A 22,482-nucleotide genomic window follows, 5' to 3' on the forward strand; every position below is an offset into this window, starting at 1 on the left:
TTATTATACAAAAAATAAAAGTGTCTCTTTGAAGTGCAAAATTTAGGAGGGTTTTTTCCCATGTACGTGGTATCACCGAGTTCATTTTCCCATTTTTGAAACAGGTGCGTTAGTTAAGCCTAAACATGACTATACAGGGCGGGCTAATCGCAGTCCTTTGATGTGAATTTAAAAAAGTTATAAATACACCAATTTATTAGCAGTTTTGGCAGTTTCCATGGCGACAGCCAGGCGGATACTTTTCATTTTTTATTCTGCAAATGCATTCTCATTGTATATGGGCCTGAATGTAATAATCTATTGAGCCGCTTCGATTTAATAACTGGCGCAATTTGCTGTTTGTCATATTTTACAGTCGCTTTGGAAAGGATAAAAAAGAGCGAAGCTATAGAAATTCATTTTTCTGCAACGCGGACAGATTTTGTCATCGAGGAATGGGAAAAAAGAGGGGGGGCAGTCATACGCCCCTGATCGCAGTGCTAGCCCCCAAGGAGGGGGCATTAACTAGAACCATCTGAATTGAAATACGAATGAAAAATGTGCGCTCTGCACATTCTGGGCTGCCGATTGTCAAGAGCACTAATAAATTTCCACTTGCTACCGCTTCAAATGCAACTCATCCCGCCCACTAAAGCGCGGAAAAGCCAGAAAAGCCCGTTCCATTTCCCCACGGCTTATTAGTCACCAGAAGCATTTTCATTCAAAATTAATTCGCGAGCGCTGTATAAATCATACCTATACTTTTTGGGTTCTGCTGGGACGTTGGATAAGTGCGATTGGCATTCGCAAAAATGTGCAAAACTGTCACCTGAGTCGGATGTTTGCATTTTGAAATTATTATGCCCTGGAGGTCTGTGGAACTGTCGGATCTTGCCAAGGGAATTCCGGGGCTTACCACGAAAAAATAATTGCCTAAAATGTAGCAAAGTCTTTTTGATACTACAAAATCACGTTTATTTGCAATAAAATGTATATGTATTTTATTTGATAATTTATTTAAATCGAAGGCACATTTATTCATTGATCAATTTTAAATCTATTGAAGTCCCAAATTTTGATAATTGAATGAATGTTTGTATGTTCCGCTCCAGTAAGAATAGGCCATATAATAGACCAATATGACAATAGCTACAAACGTAACCAAAAGTCAAAAGATCAACATAACATTTGGAGAATGTGTGTCTTGGCCAGTAAAGTAATACTGGCAGTTGTCTACTTGTCGAACTTAAATCCCTGGAAAACTTAAACCCAGGCCATCGGTATTAGTTACCTCTATTCCTCTATGCAGGAGCAGTAGCACACAGTTGTGTTTTTGGCTAATTACTGCAGTGTCCATAAATACTCACCTGATCCGTTTGAGAGGATGCGGATTCGGAGAAGGCAGTTGAAAAGTGTCAGATTCAGGACGGAAGGTCCGGGTTCGAACCCGATACTCGAATGATGAGCTCACCGAGCTGATGTTGGGCAAATAAACAAGCGGTCAGCACTCTGCTCTTCGTCCAAAACAAAAACAAATCGAAAAACTTTTAGAAATTCGAATCATGTAACGCAATACAAAGCAAAAATTCAAAAGTCCCAGAAACGCACCCACACCAAACAAGTGCACTGAGAAAATTAAGAAACGATGGATGCAGAAATGTTACCTATATGTCTATATGGAGTCGGGAAATGAATAATCATGTAGCCTATATTACTTATTTTCGCTTATTATTTCTAATTTTCTTAATAATATGAGGTTTACTCTCCCAGTGTAAACATGTACACAATTCTTTAGACTTGAAACAAGACTTTTGTGCACCCTCCAATGGGGTAATTTATGTGTGCCAGAATGAGATGGGGCTAACTGCAGCAAGTGCATTTCGTGTGTGTGTGTGTGTGTGTGTGGGTGTGTGTGTGGGCGCAACATGTGCTTATAATTATGTTTTCTCGGTGCGCCCATTTCAGTTGTTGTTGCTGGCAGACACGTGCACCCTTTGCCAGTGTGTGTGTGCCGTTGAGAGTGTGTGTTTGCATACAAATTACAAGCACAGCTACGACCACATACACATACATAGTGTAGTGTACAAGCGAACAATCGGATCCCAACGAACCTGACCTCAAGCTGCAATTGTAGGCGCTTCATTTGAGGTCACAAAGGCAACCAAATGGGCCTGGAATTGTGGCCGAAAAACGTTCTCAAAATACCTCAACCAATGGTGTGGGCTAAATCCAGAAAAGCAGCTGAACAACTATCCCGCAAAATAATAATTCTGATAACATTTTAAATTCTAACAGGGTTTCCTTGCGCTTTTCACACTTTTCATCTCCTAAACTCAAGCTATGGGAATTGGTTTACAAACTGTATTGCCTATTATGTTTAGCATTACGTATACGCAGTGTGTGCCTCAGTTTAGTGCACTCAGGAATCAGTGAGCTATATATTATTATATATCCATAACTTTTGGAATTTTTTTTAAAGATTAGAAGGATTTTAAGTTGTTAATTGTTTGTTAGTAATATAACATCTATAGCTTTTGCTGTGGATACTTTTTCCTCTGCTTCCTCCAGCCTCCTTCCTGTATTTTATTTAGTTTTTTTCAGTTTTTTCCCGCTTTGGACGACAATTTACACCGTGTGCCACACGCAAAACGCTTGTCACTTGCAGCAATGCCAACAAAGAGCTGTTTCCCCGCTGTTCCCCCCATTTGGGCCCCCGGTTTTGAGAATGCACGGGTGGCGGGGAAATGGGGAAAAAGGGGGTCCGTTTTGGTGGGGGGGGTTGGAAGTAAATCCATTCAGCGATTTGTGCCAAATGTCGGCTGTTGGCTTTTGTCTTTTGTATGCGCGCAGTGACCTGCGAAAATGGCAGACGCTCATTGTGTTTTCCGATTTCCCCGCTGGTTTTGCAGCCCTCCTTTCCCACCTAATTTTCCGCACCCCGCCGGCCGCCGTTGCTTTTTTGCACCTGCAACTCGGCTGCAAAAATGGTCAGAACAAAAAAGTAGGAGGGCCAACTTATCGGGCAGTCAAAAGGCGCGGTTTTTGCCTGTTCTTCACTTCACTGTCTTCCCTGTCCAGTTCCGCTTTCCCCCACTTTCGCCCTTTCTGGATTTAATTTAATAGTTAATATTTCACACCAGTCACAGTTGCTTACTACTGGCCTTATTGTTGTATATAGAAAACTGAACTAATTGTGTAACAATATATATTATAAAATAATTACCCAACAACAATACAGAGAACAATCCTTAATGGCATGTTCTTAAGTTAGTTTTTAGCAAATGTTATTTAATTTTTTGCATTTCTTTCGCGTCCTGGTGATTTTCAAGTCTGTGGCCACAATACTACTGCAGTCTATTCCTTCTGCGCTTTTTCCACAATTTTCCTCGCAGCATTTTCCTTGGGCTATCTCGTTTCCATGGATTGTTCTTTGTTTGCGGCCCTTTTCAATTTGGCCTTGTCAGCAGAGGGGGGCTATTCTTGGCCGTTTGCAGGGGAGAACAGACAGATAGCAAAGGACTTTCAGTCTTGGCGCAGGCAAATATTGTCTTAGCACAGTCGCATCTTTGACAGTCGCAGTCGCATTCTTAGTTCGACTCTTCTTCCCATTTGGCTCCCATTTGGTCTTTTCCTAACCGATTTTGTTTGTGTTTTCCCTCATCTTTTTATTTTTGGTTGGACTGGCGCAAACTGGCCCACCTCGTTTCCTCTAGTATTTTTGTCACGAATTCAATAAATGATTTTTAAGCACGTTTTTATTACTTTTGCTTGTTGCTGCACTCGGTCATTCAGTGCTGCGTCCTTGCGACTTTCACCCAACCACCCTACCATTTTCCACAAACATTACCAAATTTCTCTACTCACTCGAGAGATGTTGCTGTTATTTATTGGTAAGCCTGCGAGTCTACGAAAATGGCCATCCGTATGGTGGCAAGTGGAAAAAGGGGAATGTGAGTCGCAACTCCCGGAGAAATGTTCTGAAAATGCGTGTGCATGACTCATATCTAAGCAACGAGACTTGTTACCAACAAAAAAAGGGAACAAAATAAAACAGAACCGAAAAGCGTTTATTCCATACAAGAAAATGCACTTTGCTAATGAATTGAATTGTCCTCTTACAGCCCGAGTCAGCCCGAGTCTTGGACTGTCACTGGGCAGTTGGGGCTTTCCCTATAAACTCGGCTTGTTTATTTCGACGCTGTTTACAGAGTCCCCACAGAAAATTGAGCACACTTATTTGGTTTGTTCTCATTATAAACTTAAATCTAATTAAGAGTAACACTTCTTCGCTCATAAATTGATGTTTGTATATATTGTGTTTGAAAATGCGTCATAATAGGGTATTTCATTCTTCGTTCCCAGTTTCTTGAGTGGTTTTTAACCCTGTGGTCAAAGTTATGTTTGTTGAGGTCAATTTGGAATTGTTTCGAGTGCCAGTTTAATTGTAATTACCACTGAACGCTTGGGTTGGCTCCCTCTTCCCGATACTTTCCGCATTTCCAGTGGAGCAACTTTAAGGTTTTTGGCGCTTTTGTTGCAACTGCTAAATGCGCATACGTTTTGGCCACATCAATAAATCATTGAGCAGACAGCGTTAAAAGCACTCTGTGTGCGAGATTCAGTGGCGTGGCAGCCGCAAGTCACAGACCCTACCGGGGGTTAGCTTTCCCCTGGCCCCAATCCCGAGCCCCCATATCCTTGGATACGGATATGGATAGATATAGACGGCACGGCATATCAATATTCCGCATAGACGGATTGTATTTTCAATATTTGCGCAGCGGCAAGAAGAATGAGCAGAAGAATAGACTCCAGGGGCTCGCGTGAACGAGGAAAAGGGGGGTCGGCAGTATTGCCAATGACACCGAGAAAGAGTGCTGGTATCACACGTTTTCCCTATAAGAAGTATTCATTATTATTAAATAAAAGGGTGAAATTAAATGCAGTCATATAGTTTCGATCGAACAAATTCTCCAAATGCTTAGATGTTGATGTATTTTTTTTTTAACTTTTTTTTCCGCACTCAACGTCGGTGTCATATAGTCATAAGCTGTGCGATATCCGTGGCGGAGATGGGCGGCGAAAAGGGGGCAGCTGGGGGTTAAGATGGGGTTCCATCGACAGCGGCTTTTGTTGGTTTTGTATTGCAATGATTTAGCAGTTTTTCGTCTGTGTTTACGCTGTGGATAAGGTTTGACGGCGTCGATTGTCGTGAGCTCCCTTGTTCGCCAGCCCCTTCTCTTACTCCGCCGCTCAGCCCATCTCTTTCGCGCGCCCCCCTTTTCGGTTGCATAAGAAATCAGCAAATTGTTGTGTTTTAATCGAACCCCCTGTCATGCTACTTTTTTGCAAATGATGGAGAGGAAGGGGAGTTTGTGAAGCATTTTCTATGGCAGACAATAGACGGCGGTGCGCCAGTAATCTACCCGTCTCCCTCCCCCGTCCGCCACCGTCTCTCTCTTTCCCCTTTGGAGCACATATTAAGCCGCAGACTGCATTGAATTGCCGAGTGATCAATATATACACAATGCAGCGATGCTGCAATGCCAGCTACTTGTGTAAATAACTGTCAGCCAATTGTTGTTTAATCGCCAGCTTAGCTCTGTTCGCTGTCTCTTTCGCCCATCTCTTTCTATCTCTCTCCATCCTACTCTCTCCCCTTCCAGTCGCTTGATTCTGAGGTTAAGTGAGGAAGTTTGAAAAATGTACTCGTATTTTTACAATTATTTCAATGATTTTTCCTTTAAAACATGCATGTATCCAACTTAAACGATAAGATTGATGCGAAGTGAAGCACAGATCTGGTCGCTAATTAGTTGCACATTTTACATTAATTAATTTTCATGGAATATCTCTCTTATTTTATTTTGGGATGAAAAGTTTTGTCATAAGAAATTCCACAAGACATTAGCGACAGCCGACGCCATTGCTGCACTTTCCACCCACCTCTCACCACCCACCGCCCAGTTCCCGTCCCCCCTCAGGAAATTCCTATTGGAGTGGTGGCTGCCTTTGATCCTGTTGCCAGGCTAATTGGATTTAGTTACAGCTAATAAAAACGTTTACAAAAGAATTTCATTTTTACTGCAAATTGGCCTAAAATAATTATTTTTTGCTTGAACAACAATGCCAGAGCTGCCAGAATGAGTTGATCGAATAATCACATACCCTTCTATGCTGTCGACAATTAAGTTTCCCTGCATTGGAACCTGGCATTTGCAAACTACCAATTAATGTTGCATTTATTAGTTGAATTATTTGTTATGGGTCTTATAATTCCTTGGTAACCGGTTTTTACCAGATTTCTTACTTAATCTCATAATGATTCAACTACCCATAAACCCAACATTTTACTGGGTACGCAAAAGCATAAAAATCGCCTCTCTCCCAGCCGTCAATCCACTCGCCTGGACTGCCTAATGAACTGCCCCAGAGTGTCGGTTCTGTGATAATTGCCTGGAATCTGCTCAGCTCTTCTTCTCTTGCCGTCCAGGTCGTGGGAGTCTTGAGAAGGCCCCTAAGGATCCCATTCCACACCTCCTCCTGGAAAACAGACAGCTGTTGACCATTCGGGATGTTCAAACACGTCTTATCGACATATATCGATAAAAGAATTAGCTAAATCGTGACTGCCACTTTGAACATGTCGCTGCCATTAATTATGGGTGATGACATGACGACAGGACAGTGGCAAAAATCCGCATTCGGGTGCGCATCCACATCCGCATCCGAAGTCGCTTTTCATGTGGCTGATTTTATTAGCTGGCCCACTTTCGATTAAGTTCGTTGCCCAAGTCGTGCTCACCTAATTAAAATCGACTTTTTGTGCAATTAATGCCCCGAAATCAAATTATCCGTTGCGGGTCCACAAAGTTTTTCCTGCTCGTGGAAAACTTTGCCAGCGCAACAAGAAACATGTTTTCGATGGGTCTCTCTTTGTGTGTGTGCTTGTGTCTGTGTGTGTTGCTGTGTGTGTGCGTGTGTTGAGGGAAAAGTGGGAAGCGGAAACTCGAGAGGTACTTTCCTGTACATCAATGAATTGATGTCCTTTGTTCGATTTGAACAACTTAAGTTCAGCGATGATACATGTTATACTATCAGCCAATGTTACCTTTTTAATTATTAATATTTTAATTTGTACTAATTATATTTTAAAAATCTTAAATTTGTTCATATAAGTAAATTAATATGAATGAGTTGTACAATTTCCCCGAAATAAAGCTATCCGTAAACCTTGTATCAATAAGCCATTGACGGCGAATAACTCAGCAGCCAACTAAAATAATAATTTGCTTGTGATTTCAAGTATGATCAACCCCAAAAGGGAAAAAACAAAATTCTATTTCATTTGCTTCCACTTGAGGGGTCAAAGTCAAACTGGGAGCATTAACCCAAAGTCGGGGCTCACAAATTGACATAAATAAAATGCTGAGTGGTCCTTCAGCCCCCCTTTTCCCAGTGCCGCTGGCCAACAGTTTATCATGTCCGCCAGGAATAATTCAACTTTACTTATTTCACACTTCAATTTTGTAGGTAAACAAAGTTCTGTATTTTTCGTGTTGTGTGGAGAGGGCCACGGGAAAAAAAAAGAAAATAAATAAAAATACCCCACAAAATACCCTTGAGTGGTTTTCAGGAGGTGGCGAAGGCAAACAAATAAAAGTGATGAGCGGCAATATTTGTGGCAAAGAACTGGTAGAGAAATCCCCAAAATCCTTGGGGCATATTTTCGCCTCCCCCTTCCATCGTGCGGCCCTTTGTTATTCCAAAAAAGTTTGACTCTTTCGTTGGCCAAATTAAAGCACAAATTGTGGCCAAGTTGTGAAAAATACCAACTAGCCACTGGGGTAATTTTTGTGGCTCATAAGTGCCCCCGCATTTCCCCAGTCGTGTGTCCTTGAGGAGCCCTATAAATATTATCATCATAATGATCGTCGTTGAGTGCAGGCTTTTCTTGCTGTTGTTATTTTACTGGCCGTAACCTTTGACCTCGCCCCCTTTCTCCAACCAGTTGGCTACGCAAACTTTTCCCGGCCAGAACTTTATTGAGGAAAATTATCATCTGCTTCCCTTTGATATTTAAACCTTACTTGGGATGCATAACTTTCAGGGAGCTGCACAACTTCCTTTTCGGACTTCTGTGAACTGTTCTCGCAGGCCCTGTAATTTCGCCTCTGCGTGTCCAATAAAATGCTTTAATGTTTGCAAAGCTTATTTACCACCACTTTCAATTCCTCGTTTAATATAAACATTGTGATCGTTGGGCAAGGTTAAGCATGGATCTAGAGACATATTAGTAATTGATTTAGATTTAGTTTTCTTAATTTGTTAAATGGGCAACATTTTCAGCAATACTAATATTATAGCTAGGTTTCAGTAATATTATTTGCCAACTATATGTCTTGCCTTAGGTTTCTAAGACACAACCTCTTCACACAGAGACACCCAAATTCTTTCCCCTTAGACCTTTTCCCACGGGTATTTCCTGTCCCGGTCCTAAACAGCATTTCGCATTCATACATATATCACACATTCCATTGAAATAAGCAAAGGCATATCAGCATCAAAATGTCAACAGAACCAGAGATATGGCGAGGGTAAAAGAGGGGGTAAAGGATATCGGGAAACTAACGTGGCAATAAAGTCGACTACAATAAAACACACATACTTATTAGCACTTTTTATAGGTAGCAATGGCGGCATCCGTCTGATTTGTAATTCTCAAGGCTCTAAAATGGGTGGCGAACGGGGGCAAACGGTGGTGTGAATGGCGCTGGGTTAGAGACAGGACGAAAGGACAGCCCATATCCTTGTCCGAGGAAGAGGAAGCGGCAGCTGGGCTCATAAAAATACACAGACGACGTTGGATTTTTAGAGTTGCACATAAAGAGAGAGTTGGGTAAAAAATATAGAAGTTTTTATATACCCTGGAAAATTGTTGTCCTTAAAGCTCAAATATAAATAAATATAAATATAGTTAGATATAAATAAGCAGAGATTCGTAGAATTAAAATACACCAATACTCTCATGTTGCCATTTTTCTAGGGCATACAACAATTCAGATAGGGAAGTGGAAAAATAAGAGGGGAAAGCACCCCAGACATTTGGCGTAGTTCGAGGCGAACTTTTTGTCTAAAGCAGCTCGTAAAAATGCCCAAGTGAATAATAATCATCAGAAGTGGGCTTTCCCCGACACCTACCCCCTTGTAGCCCTCCCCCGCCCCGCCCATGGCAGGGGTCGGGTCACATGTGTGAGGACCTTTTCTTCTTTCCTTTTTGTTTTCTTCGGTGATTTCACTCGTGTTACATGGGAAAACTAAACGAAACGAAAGTTTTATTGTCCGTTCGGAAAGACGGCGAACGGAGACTTAGGGACACGCCAAAAGGACAACTGGAAGGAGCAGAAATTCCTTTCGAAGTAGGAAATAATTAAGCGTAATTGAGTTAAGTTATTTCCGCCTGCAGTTGTCTTGGCAGATTTTTCCAGCTAAATTTCTGGCGGAAAAAGGCACTGCACTTACTTAAAGGCGTTACCCGAAACTCTGTTCAAGTGATTTATTTCGAAGTTGGAGCTACAGTAATTGTCTCATTTATGTAAGAGAGAAAACCGACCTTCTCAAAACGTTGTATACATTTTTTCTATATTATAATACAACTTAGTTAAGATACATGCATATATAGCATTGCCTTATTGTCTTTTTGAGCACCAGCGTGCAAATGAGAGCTTACTTATTTTACCTGATATTATATCGCAAGCGTAATCAAATAGTGCAACACTCCTAGTTTGGTAGTCAATTTTATATAGTTTTTCATGGCAACACGAGTATCTTGTGAAACGGCATTGGGGTAAGTGGGAAATCATTGAAGCGGCTGTGTTGTATCGATTTCAGTTAATGCGATGCCGCAATTCTGTTTTTCTTGGCATCGCTGTTGCATTTTACATTTTTTTTTGCAGCCCGCTTTCCCTTTGGCTGCAGCTGTCAAATTGTGTTTTGTGCAATAAGTAGAAAGCTTTTCGGGGCAGGATGGTGGATTTTTAGGGGCCAACCGAGAAAACTTCTTTATTATACTCCAAGTTGCCCTCTGCGGTTCCCTCTCACCATCTCACCATCTCTTCATCTCCATCTCGCTCGCTCTGTGTCGCATTTTATTTAACTCAAATTGAAAGGGAATTCCCCACAACCCGCCTTTTTGTGAAATTTATTGTTTTTATGCGTTTGTCGTGCACTTTTTAAGTAGTTGGCATTCTAGAGGCATTATTAGATTTTCCAACCAAAACTTTTCTGTTTGAAATGGTTCGTGCTGTTCAAGCTGATTGCCACCCCGAGTTTCATATTTTACAGAGCGCAAATTTTGAGCATTTATTGTAAACGCTTTGCAATTGTACTTCATAATTTTGGTCTTCTTTATCGATAGGCTTCCGAATGTGAAATCTTAATCAAATGCGTTCTATTCATTTTTCTTTTTTCTACAAGCTAACAGTTAACTATCAAAAAGCGCACTAGTTTCTTAGCGTGTGCATTTGGACAGCCACAATTTCAATTGCAATAACACTTTAAAGAGGGACAGCAACAACCAATTAAAGTAATTAGCCTCGCTTCGTTCGTCGCCACAAGCGGCAACCTTGCAATGAGGTGACAAATGCCCCATCACCCCTGACCCCTGACCTTTTGAACCTCTGCTGCGTGTTTGTCAAATACGTCAACGCTTGTCGACTGCTTGCTTCACTGCCGTCTCACATTGACAAGTTGGCTTTCGCACAGCATAAGTCATCACACATACAAATACACACACACCCAGATCGGAAAATGGGTGGCTGGGCGGAAAAGCTTAGGGAGGCAGGACAGCGAGTCCTAACAACGCTAACCAGCAGAAGCAGCAGCAGCAGTCCAGTCAACCAATCGAACCAACACCCAACTCACAACTTTCCTCCGCCTAACAACATGCAACTCGTCAACAGAACTGCGCATACCCATCTCAATTTGGCTTGAAAATAGACGGGGCGTAATTGGTTTTTAAATGAATTGCTACGCTTCAAAAGACTGCTCTATTTGTCCACCAATTTAGCTGCCTCCACACCTGGTTGTTATTAACTCAATGTTATTTTCAAGTAAGTAATGACATCCTGCTGACTAAGATAAAACTTCCATGTGTTAACTGCTTAGTACTATTTTGTTGGCTATTTTTCGGATATCTCCGTTAAACGTTTTTGGCCTGTTCGCTTCGCTTCGTTCGCCTGTCAATTCCCTCGATGACTAGACAAAGCTATATGAGTCTCCTTTCCACGCCCCTTTGCCGCTCTTGTATGTGTGTGTGTGTGTGTGCGTGGTAGAAAATCTCTTTTAATTGCCAATCGTGTGGAAAAATGAATTTTCCATCGAATTAGTATTCTGTGGCTGAAATTCATTCATGAAGCACTCATTAGGAAATCCTCAACTGATGTTCGCTCCCGCTCTCGCTTACGCCCCCCGCCCCTTTCACTCACACTTTTCCCACTTTTTTGTCGTTGGGTGGCACCAGCCTCACCACCACCACCGCTCCCCGCGCACTCCACACTTTTCCGTTTTCCCGGGCCCTCATCACAGCCACGTTCTCAGTTACGTTCAGTTTTGGGCTTGTTATGAGTTGAGTCAACATATTTTGCAACACTTACTGGCTGCTTACGGAAGATGGGGCAGAAGTACACTATGCAAAAAACTCTAATATTTCCAAGTCAGTACTCGTGTGCAAAAATTAAATGTCTCTAGCTAACAAAGCCTTGCAATTTGGGGGGAAAAAAACCCAATTATTTGATGCCATGAAATTCCTGATTTTTAATGTGTAGATGCACAATATTTCTCCGCGTGTGTGGTGGGGAGAATGGGTTCTTGCCAAGGTCCCAGCTCAACTACCACCCCCCACTCTCCCATTCCGGAAAATTCCCCCGCAACAGTACTTGAAATCAAAATCAAGGAAGTGACTATAATTTTGGTGTAGCATGTTGTCGGTACGTGTTTCAATATGTCAGCATCCGGTGATGAGTTTGCTACGTTCGCCTGTGCCACGCCCACTCCAATAGCCACCCACCGTCCTTCACACACACACACACACACATATACAACGTGTGTGTGTGTACGGTGATTTTGTGTTGAGCACTCTTCAGTTATTTTATTGATGTTGTAAATTTCTGGTAATTGAGCTTAATTTTTATACAGTTGCTTTCGTCTTTGTTTTATGTTGATTGCGGCGAAAGAGACGACAACATGGCGCAGTGAAAGAGAGGGGGCGAATGGTGTAAGAAGAGACAGAAAGACCCAGGTCCATTGATTACTTGAGGTATTTTCCGTGCTCGAACTTCCCCAGTGTTCTGGGATGAGGATGATGTTCTACGATGAGGATTGATGGGTCAAGTTGGCCAGCGTGGGGAAAGAAGAGCCAAAAGGGCTAATGCGGATGAAGTGGGCGGTCATTGGTGGGTTAAGCGACAGCATTTTGTCTTGCCTGTAATTGAAATTAAATACTTGCACTTTTTCTTCGTTTTCCTATATTTGAAAGACCTTTTTCCTTTGACTCCTGGTAATTTATCGGCACTCTGTCAATTATTTGAACTGCTCTTTAGATCTGGTGTGTGACCCAAATTCTGAGCTGCATTTTGTCCTCAGTATATTCGATTTTTAAGCCACTTTTGAGTTTTACTGGTTTTACTTTCATTAGCCAGTACTTATTTAGTATTCTTTCTTTCCTCCTCGTCCGACTTCCCTTTCCACGTATATTCCAATTAGGAACTTTGCATTCAGATATATAAATTAAAATAATTCGCACACAGCTGGTCACGGCGTTCGTATTTGCCCAAATCCATACATATATCTAGATATATTTAAGCACACATTTGAATTGACGGTGGGTGGTTTTGGTCACCGCACAGTGGACAAAAGGCAGCTGTCATCGAAAATGACAACAAGCCCACAAGGAAAAAAAGGAGGAATCAGGAAATTATGCAAAAAAGTAGTGACAGAAACATTTCAGCCGCAGAAAGAAAATGTAGATAAAAAAGTACAAAAAAAAAAGGTAAAAATTCAAATAAAGCGGGGGGGGTTTTGGTACTTTTTTGTTTAGTTGCAACTTTTTTACTAACTTTGGCAATTCCATTTTCACAATCATGCGTTGAACTTTGAACTCCCAGTCTGGACCATGTGAGTATGTGTGTGCATTTTGGAAAACTGCTTTTCAAAATATGCCAACAGACAGAATGTTGGGCAAAACTTTTCACCCATCCCCAAAACGCTTTCCCCGAATTTTCCGTTTTGTCATCGCTTTTTGTCGGGTCTCAGTTGTGGATCGAAAGCCCGTAGAGTAACCCCTTGACCCCATGTCAGTTTCCCCGTGCTCCACCCCCTTCCTTTCATATTTTCCAATCGTTTTTGGCGTTTTTAGCTGCGGCCATTGAATGTTCAAAAATTATTGTAAACTTTTCAGACCCCCAGCGTGTTTGTGTGCTTCTGTGTATGTGGAAAAGTTCGAGTTCGAGTTCTAGTTGGGAAATCAATTAAAAACGCTTGTTGGACTCGCACAACAACTTTCCCTTTCGATCGCCCCTGCGGTTTGGTTCAACTGGTCAAGGCCTCTAGCTCTCGAAAAACCGTTGAAAATTGGGTTGGCACTTTTTATAGCCCCCAACATAATGCGAAGTTCGGACAGAAATTGATATGGGTATTGATCAGTCCGTAAAGTTCCCTCAATGAATTATGGTTAACTTGTACATGTTTTTTTTTTGGAAAGCCGCATAGCGTAAATTCATTTTCTACTCAAAAATGAATGCATTTAAGTATTTCACTTTTTGGTTTTTGTTCTAAGTATTTGTCTTTAGGAAAAGATTGACTTAAACATAAGCAAATATGTAACCGATCTCTTGCCCGATCTCATGCAAACTAAACATTTGCGATAGGAGAAAAGACAAATGGAGTGAGTGGTGTGACCTCCTCAGTCTCAAAACTCGTTACTCACTCTGAATATTCCTTCTCTTTACACTCTCCTGGTGGGTTGCTTCCGCTCTTTTTCCCTCTCCCTACTGCAAGTCTCCCTGAGTGTGTATACCCCAATTATGACGATCATCAACGTATAATAAACAAAGATTCTTAATAATGTTATATTTGGAATAACGCGACATACAGAGAAAAGAAACATTTCAACGCTTGTTGAAGGGTATTTTTGTAGGGGTAAATAGAACTTCGCAAGCCTCTCTTCAGTCACTGTTCTTGCTTTCATGCGATTGCTGCGCTCTCTCGTTCATCGTTCCATTGAGGGGTTTATAATTCCCAAATGCTTTTTCCGCGAGTTGTGCCTTTAAATAGCGCTAAAGAATCTTGGCTTCTCGGCGGTCGAGCGCCTCACAGTGTATCAAGGGTTGGCCCACGTTCCTCACTAATTGTGGCAAAAAGAGTTTCCCATCTTTATGGGTAGAGTTTTCCCGTCTTTACGGGTAGAGTTTCCCGTCTTTACGGGTAAAATGTTTGTACTATTGAGTATGACAAGTTGATGTTGCGGGCTTAGTGAAATGAAAGAGTCTCGCCAACTGAAGAAGTCTAGCTAGCTGTAGCTAGTAGGTTTAAGCCGTTGTTTGCGGTTGGTTAAAAATGTATGAGAAAACCTCCGGTATAAACGTGCAAAGAAGAAGTATTTGGTCGTCATCTCTCAGCAATGGTGTTATATAAGAAGATAACCTTGAGAAGTCAAAACAAAACAAGCAAAAAATCCAAAAAAAATTAAAACAAATCAAATTAACTAAACAAAACAACACTGTGTGGTGCGCTGGCGGGGAATCGATCCCTCCGTCTGTGATCGCTTTTTTTTTTGTAAGTATTGAAAAATGTATTGATAATAATCTTCATCACATGCAACCACTTATCTGAAGTGAAATGCAACACAACATTTCGGGTTGAGGACCATTGATGCTGGCTGCTCTTGGCAGTTAACCTTAAATTTATTGTTATGTTTTCTCTTTTTGCAAACCCAACTTCCATTAACCTTTTTGCATTGGAATTTATAAATTCCAGTTCAAAGTTCTTGGCCCGTACTTTTGTTGTTTCTGATTGCTTTCTAGCCCTGCAGCTGGCCTCCAATTTCGCCGCTTATTGGCCACATGGCCAAAAGAAAACTCGATACTTTTCCCAGCTGCCTGTTTTTCCGTATGCATGAATAAAACTCCACCAACAAAATTGAAAAGTAAGCTGCGAGTGTGGCAACAATTTTCGAGTTTTAAAGCATGGCTCATTTCACGCGTGATTTGCTCTTAAAGTGGAATACAGTCAAGAGGTTTTTCCATCTCTGCAGAGGAATGGTTGAGAATAGAGCGGAATGGATAGGATTGGCATACAATGGCTTCATCAGCCAAGTCTACTCGACACTGCAAACGGGAAAGTTGGGGAGAGGTAATGAAAATCAAGTGGGCGAGGGTTGGAAAAAAACGAGAACGAAGTGAAACACGGGCATTAAAAATCAAGTGGATCAGTTAATGCAAATGGATAGAAATCATGCAGAACGATTAAAGTAGAATGAAACATGGTAAGGTTTTAATTAAAAGAAAATGAAACAACTAACCTAAATGTTGTGAAAATGACAAAGAAATTAATACAGTTTACAAGCTCTTCAAACTCCCAAGAAGAAGAAACAAAGCAGATCCGATTGAAGCACTTAGCTTTCTTCTTATCCAAAGTAAAAAAGAAGAAGAATGGCAAAATTAAGAAGCAGCCAAACCACTTTAAAGACGGCTTAAACTTGCCCTTTGACCCGTGGCATTGGCATGTTGCAGCCACAACACAAAAAAAATACGTAGCAAGAAAGGGTGGCAAAAAAGCGCAGGATAAACAAAAAACAATGTCAACAATGTAGTACTAATTGCGTCACAGGAAGGCGGCGGCATCTTCACTCCCCATTTTCCCACTTCCCCACTTCTCCACTTCCCCACTTTCGCACTTCCCCGCCACTCCACCTGCCAACCGGGAAATCCGCATCCAGTAATTCCTTTGCATTGAATTAAGCAAAATTATTTTGCTCGTCGCTTTTTGTGCGCCTGAAGAGGACCGCCTGGCACCAAATGCATTTGCGGAAGTATAAATTGTACAGTGATGTCTGTATGGCAAAACTCATGGCTTGAAATGATTCTTCAGTCCTTACTAGCATTTTCTTTTTTGAGATATTTCAGAATTTAATTTAGAAAGCCTTGGCAAAAGGTATCTCAAAAACATGGCAAGCGTAATCATTAAAATGTGCATGAGGTTTCCCTGTAGTCGTTTCCTACCTCCCATGTTGTAAACCCTTCATTTTTCTACTGTTCCTTTCGCTGATTTTCCGTTTTCACTAACTGCTATAAAATCGCTTGAAATGCCGCTGACACTTGGCGACAACTGGCCAAAAGAATTCCCGCCATGCGAGCCGAACTCTTTAACCACGCATTTTATGTATTTTCATTTCGAAATTGCTATCTGTTTTATTCTAGAAAAAGGGCTGAGGGCAAATTATCAATTTCTTATTGTTTGCATTTACCCTAATTTGTAAACATTTTAGTTATGACAAACACGTCGCCTAGACTTTGCAGTAAAGAAAAATATAGGCAATTGGGAGACAGACCGCACCACCCAAAATTATGCACACGCACACCGACAGTTGGGGGAGTGGGCAAATTCCTGCGGCTGATGCAAATATTTATGGCACTGGGACACAATTTTTAAACATTTTCATTGTGACAATATTTTGGGAATTCCAAGAGCGTGCTTCTTATTGACTGTGAGAGTCTGTAGCTTTTACCAAATAACAATAACCAAAAAAGGGGGGAGCGGCAATATGAAAACTTTGAGAGATGGCTCTTAATAGAAAATGCCATGCACGGCCTTGTCAACCAATCTCCCCCTTTTTTTTCGTCACCCACCCGGCGATTTTGCTTTCGTCACTGCGGTTTCAATATGACAATGGTAAACGGAAAGCTCGGGGGGAAAAGATGAGCCAAACAATAACAAATGGCCCTTAATTTAATGCATGTTATCAAACCGACTCAAAGATACCTTTTTTTTCGATAAGCTAGGTAGAAGTTTTATGTATATTTTTATATATGTATTTAACTTCCTGGTTAACTGACTGAAACAAACACTTTTTTGTGTAAAATGTAAACTCAAGAACTGAACATGAAGAATGTAGAAGACAACCCAAGTAGCACAGGAATTAGAGGGTATGAAGGAATGACCATTAGGTCGTCGGGCGTGTCATTTTAAATAGGGTGTTTTTGCCCACAAGAACTCGCTCTACCACCCACCACCCACCACCCATCGCCCATCAGAAACCACTCCCCGGAGTGACCTCCGGCCCCAAGCGGCAATAAAATGCGTTAAGAAAAATAGTTATAAAACGCTTGATGAATACCAAAATCTCTCGCAATTGAATTCACCAAGAATAACACTTCGATATCAGATGTACAATGTCCGGATGTACTACATCCTGATGTCTGATGCCGGACGCGTTTCGCAGCTCATTACGCATTTTCTGGTTTGTTTTCCTTTTTCGGTTTTTGTATTTTTATTTTATTTTTTTTTTGGTTTTTTTCCAAGAGGAAGGGATTTGTTAATCGTCGGCAAGGAATGAACTCTGACCGCTCGACTTACAAGTGGTCTGGCAATTGTGTCAGTGTTACTGTGACGCCATTTCGTATGTCCACTTCCTAGAGTAGTATAAATATTATAAATATGCATGTTGAATCTTACACAGATTTCCTCCTTAAAGTTGCGCAAAGAAAACTTTCACTGTTTGCCTTTTTAATCACGCCGCTGAGAAGGTCCAACAAGCGTATCGCGTTCTCGACAGTTGAAAACTCGTCCTTTGTAATTGTTTCGGACAAAAGGTAAACGCAAAGTTTGGGGACAAAACTACGGTGGCTTAACTTAACTGCTGGTGGTTTTGGCTGCACTGATATTGCGGCACTTGTAATTGCAGCAGTAATTAATAAACTGCCAAATTTACGATCCCGAAAAAGGGGGAGTCAATGGGGCACATGTGGTGACTCCCCCTAATTGGCTCTTAAGCGAAAGTGAATTATTGATGGCTTGAGCCCCAACAAACGGGGTCCAAAAACGGCAGGAAAAAACAAGCCAGAGCGCAAAATATAAAGGCGCCGAAAATTCCTTTTTAAATATGATCAAATAATAGCTCGCTGAGGGGGCGAGTTCGTGCCCCCAATTCTGTTAAACTCGGGTAAATGTGGCACGGCCAAGCTGTTGATCACAGAGAGAAATAATTGCTGATATTTCTGAAATGTCGCGTGAAGTTTTTCTATTATAAAAAATGTGTCTCTCTTAATTGTAATATATTTACTGAAGTTTTAAGTATGCCACAATGAACAACATAAATCTACCTAGTTATTTATTAGCTATTTTTGTCCAGTGCTGGTTCTTTGACTCATTTTTCCCCAATTTCTTCCTCTCTCCAAAAGGACTCCTTCAAACGTCAGTCATTTATGACGGAGCAATGTGTGTGTGTTCTTTCTAAGGTGGAAAAAAATGGGAAAAAAACTGAATGTTGTTTGGTTGTGTACTAATGAGCAGCGGGCAGACACACAGGCATACAGTGCAGTTTAAACACTCTTAGTTATCGCAGGTGAGTAAAACAATTTATTTAAAACATCAATATAGTACATTGTATTGGCATAGATTTAGCAACAATACACTTTAGAATAAATACAGAGTAGAAAATGAAAGACTTTAATGAAACAGCTATTATAGCATCCTTCCTGAAATTGGAGCTAACATTATAAATATTATCCTGGCTCTCAGGTTTTAAATCAATCCTACCCCAGTGTAGCATCGCATAGGTTTTTGTGTACTAACACTCGGAGGCGCATTTCTTTCAAATTATTTGCTCATTCGAGCAGCTGTAAACGATTACGCTATCAAATAGTGAAGAAATACACGTTTGAAAAAAGCATATTGCTTTTAGGGGTAATACAAAAATGTAATCAAGAAGTGATATCTACATATTTATTTAGGCCAGCAGAAGGTTTTTCGCATTAAGCGAAGTAGTAAATCTAAGGATTATAACATTTTTAAGCTCTAAATTAATAGAGTTTATTTTTCCCTTTAAATTACATACACCTAGTTTTTTGCTCTGCAAGACACAAACACTTATCGACATCCTGACTGAGTGTGTGTGTTTTGCGTGCGTGTTGCCAAAATGTTGCCAATCGTCTGTGTCTGTGTGGGTGTCTGTGTGCTTCAATTTAGGGGGTGGGGGTGCAAAATAAGGGCGGGGGATGGCCGGAGGACCCATTACTGGGGAACAGGCATATTATTGAGCCGTCTATGCGCCACATTGCCCTACATTGCGAAACCCGAAAAGGAAAACAAGTGGATGGCTTGGGAAAACATCGAGAAGTTTGAAATACCCTTTTTTCAAAAAAAGCATGATCAAAATCCATTATCTTCCATTTCATATTGTGCCTGCTAAACACTTTATTATTTGTATAATCACGTTTGTTCTGTTTTATTGAGCTTTCCCATTGTAATGTGGAGTTTTGAAAAGAGCTAGCTACCTCTTGAAAGGGCAGAACGGAGGGATCGAAAAGGGGCTCGAACCACATGCGTACCCAAAATACCAGACCAGTCCCGCTCCATTACTTTAGTTGTTCTTATTTTTCCAGCATTTTTTTTATGTTACTTCTTGTTGCTGTTGGTACTTAAGTTCGACAACTCAATAAAATGTGCTTTATGGCTGCGCCAGCAAGGAGAAAATAATAACGAATAACGGGGTCGCCGACGCTGTCTAGGTTGAGTTCCTCTCCTTCCTTTCAGGACCTAACTCCTCACTCCTCGAGAAAGGACCTCTTCTGCAGCGGCACAGCTGCTGCTCCAACTTCAAGGATTCCGGGGCAAACCGGACCCCCAAATTGATTTGCAATAATTTAAGTTTTTTTTCCCAGTCCCCCTTTCTCTTCTCGTCTTTTCATCGTTAAGTGAGAAAAACGTTTTATGATAACATTCTGCCCTTTTTGTCGGCTCTTTGAACATTCGTATGATTTCCTCCGCTGTGCTCCGATTGCGTTTGTTAATCTTGGCATCTGGTTTCGGTGGCCAAATTAAAGACGTTGGATTAAAGATAAAAAATAAATTATTTGAAAATAAGCAAATATTCAAACTCTTTAACATCCACGACTACTTAAAACTTTTGCCGGACCATATCTCAAAGAATCATGAGTGATATGACAAGGAGCTATCCTGCAGGTGGTGGCCCGAAATATCCTGCGGAGCTGACAATTACGAAGGCGCTAAGCGGTCGGATTCACAGTTGGACACGTAGCGCCGAGTGTCTGGCTCTTAAGGATATGGAGAAAATCTGCGGGGTCAAGGGGCAGGGCCTGTGGGGTGTGGGGTGTGGCAACTGTGGCGATTACCCGAAGCTCAAAAGTTTCAACTTTTCGCGGCACTCGTGGCGACGATAAGAAAACTTACTGCGTCCTGTTGAACTTGAGAATTAAGTGTGATTCGGAGATGGGAATATGCCTGCATGGCACACTAGTGAAAGTGTTAATTTTCCAAAGTGTCCTTCTGCCAAAATGTTCTTAAATATTATTTGTATTAGCTAAACTTTAGCTTAAACTTATAACTCTTAAAGTATTGACCCATTATTAATTAAAAACAAAGCCATACTTTGTAGGAAGCACATTTACATACGAATACTGAATATGTTCAATTATTATAAATATACTTATAAGTTTCACGGCTAGTTGCAAACCCCAGTGTCATACGGTGCCAAGTCTGAAAATCTCTTGGAGTAGCGACGACGACACGGGTAATTAATCAAATGCTCGTGATTATCGCATTTCAAGGCGTTTACAAGGACGTCGCTGTGCGGATTTGGCTGAGAAGTGGGTGCTGTGTGGTGTGGAGTGTGGGTGGTTGGGTGGAGTGGAGTGGAGTGGAATGGATTGGTGGGTGGCCAAGGTTGCCATGTCACGTGTGGGCGGCGATTGTGTGTGCGTGGCTCTGCCAGAGCGTAACGAAAGCAAATATTAAAACATATTTTAATCTAGCAAATGCTCACCCGAATGCCCGTCCTTTGCCGTATGGCTGGTAAATAATAAATTTATCATTTGTCAGCAGTTAAATGCCGACGCAGCCGACGTGCAGGGACTCCAATTCCGATTCCCATTCCCATTCCGAATCCGATCCAACAGAACCAACACAACACGGACACGGCTCCAAAACCCGGAGTGCAAACCCGGAGTCGGGCCAACGAATTAATAATTCATTGCGTATATGAACATCGCGTTGCCACTAGTAGACAGACACACAGCAAACTGTCACATGGCATATTGACAGACACACTCAATGGCATATAAGTATCTCCCCGGAAGCCACTGAGCCAAATGGGGATTGATTAGGAATATCAATATAACGAAATATCATAACAATGGCCAACATTTTTCAATGTGTTTGAACACTACAAGGCTTGACCCACGTTGAGTACTTTTTCTATCGTTTGAACCACCACTTGGCACTCTTTTCTCACAGTGCTCGTATATATAGACATTTTCACTTGCAAGCAAGCAGACGCTTGCCCATTCAGTTGTAATAAATCGTCAAGTTTATGTTTGAAGTGTTTATTGAATCCCTGATATTACACGCAGCGACTGAGGAAATGGCAGTGGCGTAGGCAGCATAAAGGGGGATATAGAGGGGTGTTGGTGAGCGGCTAGGAGCAATGCCGAAAGTGGTGCACTGAAAATATTCAAGTCCAGGTGTGACATTTTACTTACCACGGACCTAACTTGTTTCAGCAATAAAGTGCATTTGCATAATGATTTCGATTAGGAAACAGTTTCGAAAAGCTTCCGAAAGTGACCAGGAATGTGAAAGTGAATATTTCGTGGAGGTAGCAATGATATTTTCCAGTGCCTTCGGAAATCAGGGAATCAGCTTGGTCAGAGCGACGACAGCGCGTCAACGGCTTTGTTCCCAAACGAGCCCTTTCCTTTTTTTTGATCCATCGCCTGCAAATATTTGTTCAAGGATGAATTGGCCTGTTTCCCCCCCATTTTCCACCCGCTTTTCCAGCTGTCCACTACTGACCCACACACATCGCAGGTCCGTCTGTCTTGTTTGTTTGTTTTTTTTGCGCAAATCCTTTCAACGTGTCGTGATAATAAAAAGGAAAAATGTTGAAATATTTGCACAGAATGATCATACCACCGCCTATATTTCCAACTTACTTTGGGATTTGTTTGACATTTGGCCGTGCGTTCCAAAGAGAAAATCGGCGAAGAAAACATACTGGCGATTTGCCTGAGACAAACATTGACATAGAAGCTCACTGAGACACACACTGGGAGAAATAGGGCAGGGGGTTGTTGGTGTGCAACAAAAAAAAAAATGGAGAAAAGCGACTGGAGCATCATCCGCTTAAGTGCCAGCTTTGCTGTTTGCCCAAGCGAGTGATTGCTGTTTACCATTCCCTACTTTTTGCCTTTGCATTTCTAGTGCAACAGT

At 41.5% G+C, this 22,482-nt stretch overlaps 1 protein-coding gene across 3 annotated transcripts in view; it reads left to right on the forward strand.

Annotated features, from left to right (window-relative positions):
* The window catches only part of LOC122623204 (lachesin), a 64,530-nt gene that overhangs the window by 11,074 nt on the left and 30,974 nt on the right, over nt 1-22,482 (forward strand). Inside the window, exon 1 of one of the 3 annotated variants that reach the window (XM_043802216.1) lies at nt 18,584-18,598. The exons of the other annotated variants lie outside the window; for them this stretch is intronic. The gene's annotated coding sequence lies outside the window, so the exon portion shown is untranslated. Of the gene's footprint in view, nt 1-18,583; nt 18,599-22,482 lie in introns of those variants that run through there. 3 annotated transcript variants of the gene reach the window in all.

Source organism: Drosophila teissieri, chromosome X, assembly GCF_016746235.2.
Source record: "Drosophila teissieri strain GT53w chromosome X, Prin_Dtei_1.1, whole genome shotgun sequence".
In the NCBI taxonomy this organism is placed as follows: domain Eukaryota; kingdom Metazoa; phylum Arthropoda; class Insecta; order Diptera; family Drosophilidae; genus Drosophila; species Drosophila teissieri.